Raw genomic sequence first — 15,054 nt, forward strand, 5'->3', positions numbered from 1 at the left:
TTCCAATTCAATTCTTTCAGTTTATTCAGAGCTGTATACCTATCACCACAATCAATTTTAGAACACTTTCATCACCCCAGAAAGAAACCCATACCCATTAGTAGCAGTCATTCCCCATTCTCTCCTCACCCCCACCCCCAAGCTAATCTACTTTTTGTCTTTATAGAACTGGCCTATTCTTTTCTTTCTAAGATTTTATTTCATTTATTAGAGAGAAAGAGAGCGAGCATAAGTCATGTGGAGAGGCAGAGGGAGAAGTAGGCTCCCCACAGAGCAGGGAGCCCAATGCAGAGCTCAACCCCAGGACCCTGGGACCATCACCTGAGCTGAAGGCAGACATTCAACTGACTAAGCCACCCAGGGGTCCCTAGAAGTGCCTATTCCTGACATTTCATATAAATGGTACCCATACAATATGGAGTCTTTCGTAACTAGCTTTCTCCAGTTATCGTAATTGTTTTTCAAGGTTCAACTAAGTTGTAGCATGTATCTGTACTTCATTTCCTTTTATTATTGAAAAATATTCCACTGTATAATACACATTTATGCATTCATTAGTTGATGGACACTGGTGTTTTTGTGATAGTTTTATACATGTAGATGCCATTAAAAGATATCTAACAGGAAAAGTAACCTTTCAAGTCTGTATGTACAATCTTAAAGGTTCAAAGCAGCACTGCAGTACACCATGAAGGCCAATACTCAAATCAAAAGAAAGTATTGAAAGTGGAAGCCACAATACCAAGTTACCGAAAATGAAAATTTTAAGTCTATAATGTTGAAGCAAAAATGCAAACTCAACATAAATATTTTAAATGTAGTATACAGAATATAAAACATTACAATTCAATTTTGGCCCTCATCCCCCTTACTATATTCAGACACTATTATTATTAAACAAAGAGGCCAGAGGTCAGCAATTATTTTTTGACATATTACAAATGAAATGAAAAGCAGAAGGGCTACAAGCAAAGGAACCTCATCTTTAAAATGGGAAACCTGCATGCTAAGGTCCCTTCTGGCTATATTTTATGAAAGAACAAATAGTGCCTGGGTGCTGTTGGCAGATGCAAGTCAAAAGGTGGCCAGATTAATAAGGAACAAGTGCTAACAGATAAGAGCTCATTCACTCAGACATTATATACTGTAGTGGTTAAGAGCACAGACTGAAGATAAACCACCTTAGTTTGAATTCCTGTTCTGCCACTTACCTACACATCCAAGCTGGACAAATTCCTTAATATCTGTGTCTTCATTTCCTAATATCCAGACAGTTTTACAAAAAAGAATAGCCATAAAATGAAGCCAGGTGATGGGAGTTTATCTGCATCTTTGTATATTTGATTTTTCCTAAATAAAAAGTTTGGGTGGGGGGATGGGTAAAATAGGTGATGGGAATTAAGTAGTTCATTTCTTATGATGAGCACCAGGTGTTATATGGAAGTGCTGAATAACTTTATTGTACATCTGAAACTCATATCACACTGTTATGTTCACCAACTGGAATTTAAATAAAAACCTAAGGGGCACCTGGGTGGTCAGTTAAGCATCCAACTCTTGGTTTCGGCTCAGATCATGATCTCAGGGTTGTGAGATCCAGCCCCACGTTGGACTCCGTGCCTATCTTCGGGGTCCGCATGAAGATTCTATCCCTCTGCCCCTCCCTTTATTCGTGCACCCACTCTCTCTAAAATAAATAAAATCTTTAAGAAATAAAAATTTAAAAAATAAGTTTGGAAAATGGGGAAATAAGTTATCCAAGGGCAGAGAAGATCAACAAAAGCTTCTCAGAAGAACATTTCAGCTGCATCTTGAAGAGTAACATGAGTAGCAAGTCAACTAAGTGTATATAGGGACCGAGAAGAAAAGGCAAAAGCAGCAGTATGGAATAAGATAATGCAGCCAATGTTAACAGTTCAGAATAAGTGGATCAAAAGACTAGCACCAATCACCTCAAGTACCACTGAGTGGCAGCCTTCATAACCTCATTTCTCCTATCTCTGGCATTAGATGTTACATTTCGACAAAGAAAATTTGGCCTATACAAAAAGCTCACTGATAAGTAAAACATATGCAATCATGTTAAAATAAATCATATACTCTTACAGGTATTCAAGGATTATCTATATCCTTGCCCATTCCTTAAGACATGTTTATACAGGTAAAATCTGGTTAAATTATTAAAACCAGGATGGGGGAAAAAAATCTATGAAAAAGACAATTTTCCCTGGTGACATTACTGATACCTAACTCCCTACCAGACCCTTATGACAGAATCGTAACAACTGTTTTAGTTCCTCCAGAATTTACCAAAGGAGGACAGCAAGTAAATGTTTTAAAATGCATTTCACAAGTGTGAATTTCACACAAAAAAGAACCATAGCTAAGCTTAGACATTTATTGGAATGCACAGAATTCCTCAACAGTGGAACCAATGCAGAATAGAGTAAGCTTCCTGGTTTATTATTTTCTCTCTATGGACATTGAACACATTTGATTTTGTTTTTATTTTACTTATTTTTGGGGGGCTAGGCTCCAGGCCCAACGTGGGGTTTGAACTCACACAACCCCAAGATCAGGAGTCACATGCTCTACTGAGCCAGCCAAGGGCCCCCCACTTTTTTCTCTTTGACCCCCATTTCATCCATTAATCTCTTCCCCACCCCCCACTTCTGCCAGCCATCAACCTTTTCTCCAATTCTCTGAGGCTGATTTTTGTTTTTCTGATTCCATATATAAGAGATCGCACGGTATTTGTCCTTGACTGATTTCAGTTGGCATAATGCCCTCCAGGTCCATACACATGGTCACCAATGGCAAGATTCATTTTTTTTTTTTAAGATTTTATTTATTTATTTATTTATTTGGCAGAGATCAAAAGTAGGCAGAGAGGCAGGCAGGCAGAGAGTGTGGGGGAAGCAGGCTCCCTGCTGAGCAGAGAGACCGATGAAGGGCTCGATCCCAAGACCTGAGATCATGACCTGAGCCGAAGGCAGAGAGGCTTAACCCACTGAGCCACCTAGGCGCCCCAAGATTCATTCTTATGTCTGAGTAACATTCCATTGTATATACACACACAATGTAATACACATTTTCTTTATCCATTTCTTCACTGATGGACACTTTAGAGTCTTTCTATATTTTGGCTATTGTAAATAGTGCTGCAAGAAACATGGAGGTGCATAAATGTATTTGAGTTAGCATTTACATTTTTCTCAGATTAATACCCAGTACTGGACTTATTGGGTCACATGGCATTTCTATTTTTAATCTTTTGAGGAAACTCCATACTGTTTTCCATAGTGACTGCACCAATTTACATTCCGAACAGTGCACAACAGTTCCCTTTTCTCCACATCCTCACCAACACTTGTTATTTCCTATCTTCTTGGTAATATTTGGCCATATTTTAATCTAAAGTATTGGCTCTCTTAAAAGCAAACATCTTTCCAGACATACTCTAAAGCCAAACATGCATAACTTTCTTTCAATTAAGGGTAATGCTTAACCTCATTTCAGTATCAATTAAGTTCATTAAAAAATACCTCATATTTTCAAGAATTCACTTGACTAGTGATTTTGAGCCACAAGAGGCTTCAAGCTGTCTACTAGCCAAACTTCAGATTTTTACAGATAAGCAAGAGTTAAAGAGCCGAAATACCAGTACACATATGAAAAGGTTCTAAACATCATTAGATAAAAGCAAATGAATATTTAGACCACAAGTGGAGATTCCTAAACCTCTACTAAACCAGCTAACATTAAAAGGACTGACAATACTAAGTGTTATTAAGTTAGAGCAATAGAAAAAAAAAAAAAAGAAAAAAAAAAAAGAAAGAGCAATAGGAACTCCAGTGGTGGGATTTTAAACTGGTATACCAACTTAGGAAATCTGTTTGGCAGTATCTACCAAAAGCAATGTATATAGTATATGTATCTGCATATACTATAACCTAGCAATTCCACTTCTGGGTGTATACCGAAAGACACTTATTGAAAGGATCATGACAACTTTCTTTATAATCAGGGAAAACTTTATAAACAATCTAAATGTCCACAAACAGTAGAATGGATAAGTCAATCATGGTGTCTTTCACACAATGACTACACAGTAATGAAAAACAAATTAATCATGTGGGGCAAAAGAAGCCAAACACAAAAGACTTTATTATATTATTCCATTTATATGAAGCTCAGAAACAGGCATAATTAATTCACTGAAAGACAGAATAAGGGGGCACCTGGGTGGCTCAGTTGGTTGAGCATCTGACTGGATCTCAGCTCAGGTCTTGATCACAACATTATTGAGTTCAAGCCCCACGACATCGTGAGTTCACCCCCCCCTCCGAAAATGAAAAATAAAGACAGAGTATTGGGGTTTCTTTTCGGGAGGGGCATAAAGGAGTCTTCTGGGATGCTAGAAATGATAGACTGATCTAAGTGGTTGTTGCACAGATGTGTACATTTGTTAAAAAAAAAAATCTATCAAGCTACACATTTAAGACTTGTGGTCTTCACTGTATGCAACTTATACCTCAATTTAAAAAATATAAATTTAGGACACCTGGGTGGCTCAGTCGTTAGGCGGCTGCCTTCAGCTCAGGTCATGATCTTCAGGGTCCTGGGATCAAGGCCAGCATCTGGCCTCCCTGCCCAGCAGGAAGCCTGCTTCTCCCTCTCCCTCTCCAGCTCCCCCTGCTTGTGTTCCCTCTCTCTGTGTCTCTCTGTTAAACAAATAAATAAAATCTTAAAAAAAAAGAACGAACGAATAAATAAATGAAATTTAAAAAATAAAAATTTATATTATGCAAGCCACTCGAAAAGTAATGTCAAACTTCCTTTGGGAGTCTAAGGCACTGGTTCACAAAGTGTGGTCCACTGAAACCCTTTCAGGAGATCTGAAAAGTAAAACTGTTTTCATAATAAGAAGATTTCACTTGCTTCTGTTAGGGTCATTCTCTCTTCAGCGTACAGTGGAGTTCTGGCAAAGGCTACATGATGTATGCTATCACAAGAGATTAAAGGTAGAAACTAGCTTCCTTCTATCACACCAAACACGAGATGCTTGCAAAAATGTAGGAGAATGCAATGCTGCTTACTGATTTTTGTTTTCTTAGAAAAGCTATTTTTCATGAAAGTATATTTTACATTAACATACAATGGGTTTGCCTAGTTGATCAAGCATCTGCCTTTAGCTCTGGTCCTGGGATGGAGCCCCATGTTGGGCTCCCTGCTCAGTGGAGAGCCTGCTTCTCTCTCTCCCTCTGCAACACACCTCTTGTTCTCACCTGCTTCTCTCAAACAAATAAAATCTTTTTTAAAAAACCATGCAATTAGTTTTACTTTCAAACACATACACAGGTTTAAAATTTTTTCCCATTTTGGGGGCACCTGGGTGGCTCAGTGGGTTAAAGCCTCTGCCTTCAGCTCAGGTCATAATCCCAGGGTCCTGGGATCGAGCCCTGCATGGAGCCCCATATCGGGCTCTCTGCACGGCAGGGAGCCTGCTTCCTCCTCCTCTCTCTCTCTCGGCCTGCCTCTCTGCCTACTTGTCATCTCTGTCAAATAAATAAATAAAATCTTAAAAAAAAATTTTTTTTCCCATTTTACCTTCCAAAATAGTAAACATCAAAGGATATTAACTTGACATAAACAAAAGCTCTTTGAGGCCTCAATAATTATAAAGGGGTCCTAAGAGCAATAAATTTGAGAATGATTGGCCTAATGATATACAATGAAAATAATGAATTAAAAAAATAATGAATTTCTTTTGCTACTTCTCTTGTAGTGATGAAAAATAAGGTATCAACATTTTCTCTGAAACCATCTGCACCAGACAAACCACTGCTACTATATTTATCTGCATACTTCATTCTCAATTAAAAAAAAACTTCTCCCAAATATTATTTTCCCTGGCTGGCTACATCATTTTTTAACAGCAGTTTGTCCTTAAAGCTTAAGCTAGACTTCAGATGAAAATTTAACCAAACTTTAGGCTTCTCTGCCAGCAAAGAAATTATATCCTGGCTACGAACTCTGTGCTCCCCAAATTCACACTACAAGCTGTTGACCAAGCACAATTAGCCCATAAGAATCTAAGTAAAACATGGGCGCCTGGGTGGCTCAGTGGGTTAAGCCTCCGCCTTTGGCTCAGGTCATGATCCCAGGGTCCTGGGATGGAGCCCCACATCGGGCTCTCTGCTCAGCGGAGAGCCTGCTTCTTCCTCTCTCTCTGCCTGCCTCTCTGCCTACTTATGATCTCTGTCTATCAAATAAATAAATAAAATCTTAAAAAGAAAAAAAAAAATCTAAGTAAAACAAAGCGCTCAAGAAAAATCCAGACACACAGACACAGAAAGGAAAAACAAGTTAAAGGCAACATTCAAATTATTTTCTTATCTCTCCCTTTACTTCTCAACCCAAATCCAACAACTCCTAAATCTATTAACTCTTTTTTTAACCTTTCCCATTTTCCTTTACTTGAAAATCTTTCTTCTCTGGAATCCATACATCTCTAGGGATAAAGATAAAATTTATTAACTAAAAAAAAAAGTGGTAGCTTAAGTCATCTCTTTTAAAGATAAGAGTAATGAGGACCCAAGAACTAAGTGATTAACAGAGAGCAGGATAACTGGAACTAAAATACAGCCCTTTTAATTGAAGTCCAGTACCCTTCCACTGACTACACCATTTTCAATTCAAATATGAATGCTGTTTTGAAACACAAAAAAACCCTCCAAACTAGGAGCGATGGAATTAAGGAGGTAAGAAAGCCATGTGCTCTGATAATCCACTGTTTAAGTAACATAGCCACACTGGGAAAACAGTCATTCTATAATCCAGATTCCTCTCTATGACCTTTCAAGACATATCAACAGTCAGAAGCTCTCAAGTGGAGAGATGAAACTGGGAATGGGGGAAGAGCTGAAGGGAAAGACAATAAAGGTGCTTTGCTTTCCAGCTCAACACTCCCTTCAATGATGGAAGCCAAAGTCAAATTAGCAGGAACTCCCTCATTCAAAGGGAGTCCCAGGTAGCTCACTTCCTTTACTCCATTCCCTCAACTATTCTCTTACCTTCTCTCAGCCAGTGTTAAAAATACTGCCTCAAACTCTCTCTGCTCCCCAACTCTCCTCTGACATGTCTGCCACATGGCAAGAATTATCTTCCAAAAACACAAACCCAATCATCTCTCACTTTAACTTAAATGTCCATCTCATTACCCTAAAAACAAAACAGAAGTGCCCTAATGTGGCACCCAAATTCGTCCCTTGTGATCTAGCCTCACCTCTCACAATCCCTTCCCTCCCAATTATCTCCAATGCTCCTTCTATAATCTACTACTAACTTTTCTCTAAAACACTGCAGTTTCACTTCCATTCCTCCATTTCAAGTAGTGGTTCTCAAATTTTGTTTCCAGGGCACAGCTGGCAATGTCTGGAAATATTTTTAGTTATCAAAATGGGGGGAGGGGAGGAGGTACTACTGGCACCTTGTTGGTAGACGCCAGAAAGGAATAGGACAGCATCCCATACCACAAATAATCATCTGGCTCCCAGTGTCAACACTGTTAAGATTAAAAACCCTGATCTTGGGGTGGCTGGGTGGCTCAGCTGGTTAAGCATCTCTCAGTTTCAGCTCAGGTTGTGATCTCAGGGTCTTGAGATGGAGCCCCACATAGGGCTCCACACTCTGCGGAGCCTGCTTGATACTCTCTCCCCTTCTCTCTGCCCTTCCCCCCAACATCCACTCCCCTGTCCCTCCCTGTGTGTGCACATACGCACCCTAAAACAAAACAAAAACCAACAAACCAACCCTGATCTCAAGTTGCTCCCTCTGCCCAGAAGTCCCTGCTCTAATTCACAGGGCCACCAAAAGAGCACACTTCTAAAGATCAGCAAACCTCATTCAACCTCAAATTACAATGATTTCTTCATCTCTTCTACTACTACATTTTTCTCACCTCTATGTAACATAGCACTTACCACATGTATAATTAATTGCCTAACTTGCTAGACAATAAAGCTTGTAAGTAAGAATTAATCACCTTTGTATCCCTTGCACCAGTATGGTATTAAATTAATGAATTCAATTGTTTTAAGAAAGCCATCACCCAATCCAAAGCCTTCACTTTACGATTTCATGGAGGCTAAGTAACTTGCTCACTAGTTGGTAAAGAAATTACAACTGTAATCTACGCCTTTGACTGAGATTAGCGCTCTTTACTACCTACTATACCACTCTCTCAATCAGGCTGAGGGAGGTTTGGACCACCTACAAAAGACAGTTCAGATTTAACTGAGGCTCCGGAACTTCCAGAGCCACCTTCCAGGGGCTTTATCTGAAGAAACACAAACAAAAAGTAAAGTAAGTTAAGACCAAAAGAAAAGCACAGGAAAAATGCTACCAGAATTAAGAGAAAGTAAAGACCAATTTCCAACTAAAGAAAATACTTCAGGGGTGCCTGGGTGGCTCTTAAGCCTCTGCCTTCAGCTCAGGTCATGATCAAGGGGTCCTGGGTTGGAGCCCCACATGGGGCTCTCTGCTCAGCGGGGAGCTTGCTTCCCCCCTCAACCTGCCTGTCTCTCTGCCTACTTGTGATCTGTCAAATAAATAAGATCTTAAAAAAAAAAGAAAAGAGGGACGTCTGGGTGGCTCAGTTGGTTAAGCGGCTGCCTTTGGTTCAGGTCATGATCCCAGCATCCCGGAATCGAGTCCCACATTGGGCTCCTTGCTTGGCAGGGAGCCTGCTTCTCCCTCTGCCTCTGCCTACCACTCTGTCTGCCTGTGCTCGCTCTCTCTCCCTCTTTCTCTCCGACAAATAAATAAATAAAATCTTTAAAAAAAAATAAAATTGTTTAAAAAAAAAAAAAAGAAAAGAAAATACTTCATGAATATAGCTTGTGAGCTAGACATCGGAGGCTAGCCATAAAGGGGAGAGCTGGAGCTCAAAGTAGTAAAGGGAATAGGAAAGGCTGGGCCATCCACATCAAGTATGGATTGATTAGATGGGAGAACAAGAAATCACCTTGGAGGGGCGCCTGGGTGGCTCAGTGGGTTAAAGCCTCTGCCTTCAGCTCAGGTCATGGTCTCAGGGTCCTGGGATCGAGCCCCACATCGGGCTCCTTGCTCATCAGGGAGCCTGCTTCTCCCTCTGCCTCTGCCTGCCATTCTGTCTGCCTGTGCTTGCTCTCTCTCCCTCTCTCTCTCTGACAAATAAATAAATAAAATCTTCAAAAAAAAAAAAAAAAAAAAAATCACCTTGGAAAAGCAGCCTGGAATCAGCAGCCTGACCTCGTTTGGATAGAGCTTCCATGGTATATTCTGGGCAGTATTTTTTAATTTTTAAGTAAGTTCTACATGGAACATGGGGCTTGAACTAATGACCCTGAGATCAAGAGGTGCATGTTCCACCGACTGAGCCAGTTAAGTGCCCCAATTCTGAGGAGTATTTGGAGAAAGCAGGAAGAGATGAGGGACACGATTCCTGTGGCTGTGTAGATGAACAGAAGCCAAAGAATCTTGCCATTTCTCCTTTCACTGATGATTCTTCTTCCCATGATGCACTGAGAATAACTCAGGTAATGCCTGAGTAGGAGCAATTTGAGACAGCTGACATATATATGGCTCAGATAATGACATCCAGTCAGACAAGGAATATACCTGCAGGGAATACATTAGGTTCCTCCTCCCACCCTCAACCTGGACTTACAATCCCTTTCACCCCAGCTCAACACACTCCAAGTCAAAAACTAACAAGAACTTTGGATAACTGATTTGTATCTACAAAGGATGTAATAAACAGCTGTAAAAATACTGATTAAATATGAGTAAATGAATTTTTCTGCAATCACTTTCACAAGAGCCTAGGCAGTACCTTTCCCTTTCATACAGAACACATCCCTGAAAATGTGATAGAAATTAAATATTCTAAAGCCAAACAATAGATTCACATGTTCCTAGAGCTTTTTCCAACTATTATAAAATCCCTAATTACACCTCACCTTTCACATATAAGCTTTACTACACATTTGCCATACTTAATTTCCTGTGTCAGTGTTATTTCATCTACCACTGAACAAAGTCAACCAACATAACAAATGAGCACAACCTACCCAGTAATGTTAAAGACTTATATCCCTAATCAGTTCCCTATCTCAAGGGTATTAAGTTTGGAGCCTCCAGCTGATACAAAGAATAGGAAACTCCTAAAAAGGATATTGAAGAAATAAAATAACAGAAGTGTGAAAGAATAAAGAGTGTATGGAGAATTGGGAGAGTCAAGCAAATGAAAGATGGGAAGATAAAGAAAAAAATGGTGGGAAATTGAGTTACAAAGTTATATGAAAATCAACTTTTTTTTTTTTTTAGAATTTATTTATTTATTTGACAGAGATCACAAGTAGGCAGAGAAGCAGGCAGAGAGCCGGACGTGGGGCTCGATCCCAGGACCCTGAGATCATGACCCGAGCCGAAGGCAGAGGCCCGACCCATTGAGCCACCCAGGCGCCCCGAAAATCAACTTCTTAATGAAAGTTTGCAGCAGTGTTTACAAATGCAGTAGCTGAAAGGGGAGCAGGCGAGGGAAGAGGGACATGAAAACCATCTCCTACACAGGATGAACAAATGGCACACACTCAAGGCCTGAGACAGGAGTTAAGTGGAGGCAGAGGACAGCAGACATGAGGATACATGACTTGGTGAATTACGTAACTGATGAGAACTTTTAATTTAACACACATCTAAATAATATGGTTGCTTCTACATGATGGAATTATTGGAGGAGGGGTTTGCATTTTCTTTTTCCTTTTATTCCTACGTGCTACCCAAACATTTTAATAGAATACATTAATTTCATAATCAGATGAAAAATTATAGCATCTTTAGAAAGCCTTCCATCAAATAACAGATTGGTTTAAGTATTCAAAAGTAGGCTTGGCGGGGGGAGGGGTGTCTGGGTGGCTCAGTCAGTGAAGCATCTGCCTTTGGCTTAGGTCATGATCCCAATGGTCAGAGATGGAGCCCCACATCGGGCTCCCTGCTCAGCAAGGTGGCTGCTTTTCCCTCTGCCACTCCCCCTGCTCGTGCTCTTTCTCTCTCCCTCTCTCCATCAAATAAATAAATAAAGTCTTTAAAAAATAAAAATAAGCTTTGGGGCACCTGGGTGGCTCAGTGGGTTAAAGCCTCTGCCTTCAGCTCAGGTCATGATCCCAGGGTCCTGGGATTGAGCCCCTCATCAGGCTCTCTGCTCAGCAGGAAGCCGGCTTCCCTTCCTCTCTCTCTCTCTGCCTGCCTCTCTGCCTACTTGTGATCTCTGTCTGTCAAATAAATAAATAAAATATTTAAAAAACAAATAAGCTTTGGTAATCTGAAAAATTCATTTATATAAAACATTATCCCCTAAAACATCAAATTAATGAAATATTTTGTAATGTTTCCTTCCAATTTAGCTTTCCTTTAATGAGTATCAAATACCACCGCCCTGCTTTCAAAATGGTGCTTTTTGTTTCATAGACTCTAGCTCTAAAGGGTTTGTGGAAACTGATTTTTTTTTTTAAAGGTTTTATTCATCCATTTGACAGAGATCACAAGTAGGCAGAGAGGCAGGCAGAGAGGAGGAAGCAGGCTCCCCGCTGAGCAGAAAGCCCGATGTGGGGTTCGATCCCAGGATGCTGGGATCATGACCTGAGCCGAAGGCAGAGGCCCCAACCCACTGAGCCACCCAGGCACCCCTGGAAACGGATTTTTTAAAAAAAGACTTTATTTAGGGGCACCCAGGTTGCTCATTGGGTTAGAGCCTCTGCCTTCAGCTCAGGTCATGATCCCAGGGTCGTGGGATCGAGCCCCATATCAAGCCCTGCATCAGGCTCTCTGCTCTGCAGGGAGCCTGCTTCTCTGCCTATTTGTGATCTCTGTCAAATAAACAAATAAAATCTTAAAAAAAAAATTTGATTTATTTATTTGAGAGAAAGTATGTGTGTGTGAATGTGAGCAGAGGGAGGGGCAGAGGGACAAGCCAAATCCCCGCTGAGTGGGGAGCCCAACTCAAGGCTCAATTCTAGCCCCCCCCCCCCCCCCCCCCGGGATCATGACCTAAGCCAAAATCAGACACTTTTGACCACCTGGGACACCCAGGTGCCCCAGAAACTGATTTTTAAACTCACTCTAACCATTATATATGACAGGAACAATTCTGTTTTGCCCACCTTATATCTCTGTTATCTGGCACAATACCTAGAATATAATAACCATTTAACATATAAGTGCAGAATTTAAAATCAAGTACGAAATACAAAGGATTCAAGTAAAATTAGATAAAATGATAAGCCCGAAGAAAGGTAAAATATGCTGGAATTCATCTCTAAGCCAGTAATTCTCCAAAGGTAGTTCCATACTTGGGAACTTGTTAGAAATATACACTCTTGAGCCCCATCCCATACTTACTGAATCAAACTCAGGGGGCAGGGCCTAGAAATCTGCTTTAACAAACTCTCCAGGTTTTAGAACCTTGCCCTAAACCAGGGCTGGCAAATTATGTTCACAGACCAAATCCAACCTCCTGTTTTTATATAGCCCACAAGCTGAGAATGCATTTCACACAGGAATATTTACAACCAATTTAATGACAGGGAACACGAACTTTAAATCCTCCATTAGGGGGAAAAAAAAAAGTATTTATGAGCCCTCCCATTCTATTCTCATTAGACCCAAATTACAAATAATTACACCATCATATTTTGAATTTCACCCACAGAAAATTGACCCAATATTCTTAATTCCTCCTCTTAGCACAACAAAACCTGAAACATTTCTGATCTGGCTTTTTACCGAGAAGTTTGCTGATCCCTGATTTGAATTCGGGAGGTATTATCAAGAAAAACAACCAAATCTTTATACACTACCTTGATCAGGGGCAAAATACTCTGTTAGGTACAACATGGGTCTAATGCCATGTAATAATTTCCATGCTTTCTGCTGTCTGACTGAATAGACATACTCAGTTCTTAGAAGTAACCAAATGAGAGAAAAGACCACAAGAGAGATCTAACAACCTAAACGCAGAATAAAAACACCAAAGTCAGTAGGAAGGAAATTGGCATAAATAGGATAGGAAAGGGAGTCGTCTTCTCCTACTCCCTTTTTTTTTTTTCTTTCCATCTAAATTTTCTTCTCTTCCTACTTCATAGGCTCTGCAACCAAGGATGGGATCCAAGACAACCAGCTCAAACTCGTGCCAAGGAAAACAATTCCTCTAGTAATGGCTGGCCAATCAATATGGGTCTGAAGTGTTCAAAACTTCTATGATTGACCAGTTACAGAAGGATAAACTGAAAGAAGCCCAAACATCAATTTTGTATGCAGTTCTGGGTATTGGGAGTCAGATATTCCTCCAGATTTTGCCATTCAGGCAGTTACTGTAAAGAATATTATTATTCAATATGCTCCGTAATACACGAAGGTAAAGGACAGAACTGCTGACATTACCCATTAACCATCATCAGAGAGAAATTTAAGTGTGAATTTAAGCCAGTGACTACAAAGGTAACAGAAATCAAAGAAGAGTTACTGTGCCTTATTAAATATGGAAAAAGCTTCATGCAGAACGCAGTCTATGTACGCTACCTTAGTCAAGTTACTTCAGCAGCTTTTTAAGCCATGTTCTTCATCTGAAAAACAAGGAGTTTGAGGTCGAAGACTCCCTCCAGGACTGCTCATCATCAAACAACTATCAAGGCGCCTGGGTGGCTCAGTCAGTTAAGCTTCTGCCTTCGGATCAGGTCATGATCCTAGGGTCCTGGGATGGAGTCCCACATAAGGCTCCCTGCTCAGTGGGGAGTCTGCTTCTCCCTCACCCTCTCCCCTTCCTCCCTGCTCATGCTCTCTCTCACTCAAATAGATAAAATCTTTTAAAATAAATAAATAAAATGAATAAAAAATAAAAGACAATTATCAGGTCAAGTTAAGTAACTCCAAGTAATAAAGAGAATTAGAAAAAAAGAAAAAAATAGAGAAATCATACAAAGAATATAATATGGTGAATTGACTATTCACCCAACAAATAATTACTGAGTACCTATGTGCCAGGCACTTTCTAAGTACTAGAGATATATCAGTGACAGGATCTTGAGTCTGATAAGATGAATGCCACAAATCTAAAATTTGGAGGACAAAAACCAAAGCATCTGAACAAAATAAGTGAAACAAACAAACAAAAAACACCAATAGCGTAGAGGTAACTGACAGAGCACCAATACAAAAAAGGAATGGCAGGAGAAAGGGCTGAACAGCACAGTATGTTAATTCCCGGCCAAAAATTAAAAGCATTACAAGTACAGCTATTCTTAAACTCAATATGCAAGAATTTGCATACTGTACTTGACATTTGTACTCACTGGAGAAGACTGGAGATCAGAATGAAATTCTATTTAAAAGAAACTGAAAGATAAAAGGAAAATTCCATTGGATTATACCATAGTTAGGTATATTTTTATAACAAAATTCAGTCTCCCCATCTATGAGGCACAATAAAGAATGACAAAATCAGAGCTAAGAAAGACTTTAGACAGTCAGTCCAATGCTCTTCACTTCATACAACATAAGCTTCTATACAATAGCAATCTCTAAAAAGGACCTGGCATATAGCAGATGCCCAATAAATGACTCCCAAGAAGGTGCTCAGTAAGAGATAATGAATTTTGGGGTGTGTGTGTCTGTGTGTATACATGAAACTCTGGAATCCTGGTCTCTCCCAACTATTAATCTAGCTTCTAAACTTTTTGCTACCTTGTGTCTGGAATTTTTTTTTAATTTTATTTTTATTTATTTGACAGAGATAGAGAAGCACAAGTAGACAGAGCAGCAGGCAGAGGTTAAGGGAGAAGCAGGCTCTCCACTGAGCAGGGAGACAGATGCAGGGACTGATCCCAGGACTCTGGGATCATGACTGAGCGGAAAGCAGCCACTTACACAACTGAGCCACCCAGGTGCCCATGGAATTTTTGACAGTGTGAGTGGCAAAACTAAACTCAAGTGAGAATATTATTGCCTAATGAT

General features: G+C 40.0%; 1 protein-coding gene across 4 annotated transcripts in view; it reads right to left on the reverse strand.

The window, feature by feature from the left end:
- USP9X (ubiquitin specific peptidase 9 X-linked) overlaps positions 1-15,054 on the reverse strand; it is a 166,666-nt gene that overhangs the window by 120,181 nt on the left and 31,431 nt on the right. The gene's annotated exons all lie outside the window — the stretch shown is intronic.

This window comes from Lutra lutra, chromosome X (assembly GCF_902655055.1).
Source record: "Lutra lutra chromosome X, mLutLut1.2, whole genome shotgun sequence".
Taxonomy (NCBI): domain Eukaryota; kingdom Metazoa; phylum Chordata; class Mammalia; order Carnivora; family Mustelidae; genus Lutra; species Lutra lutra.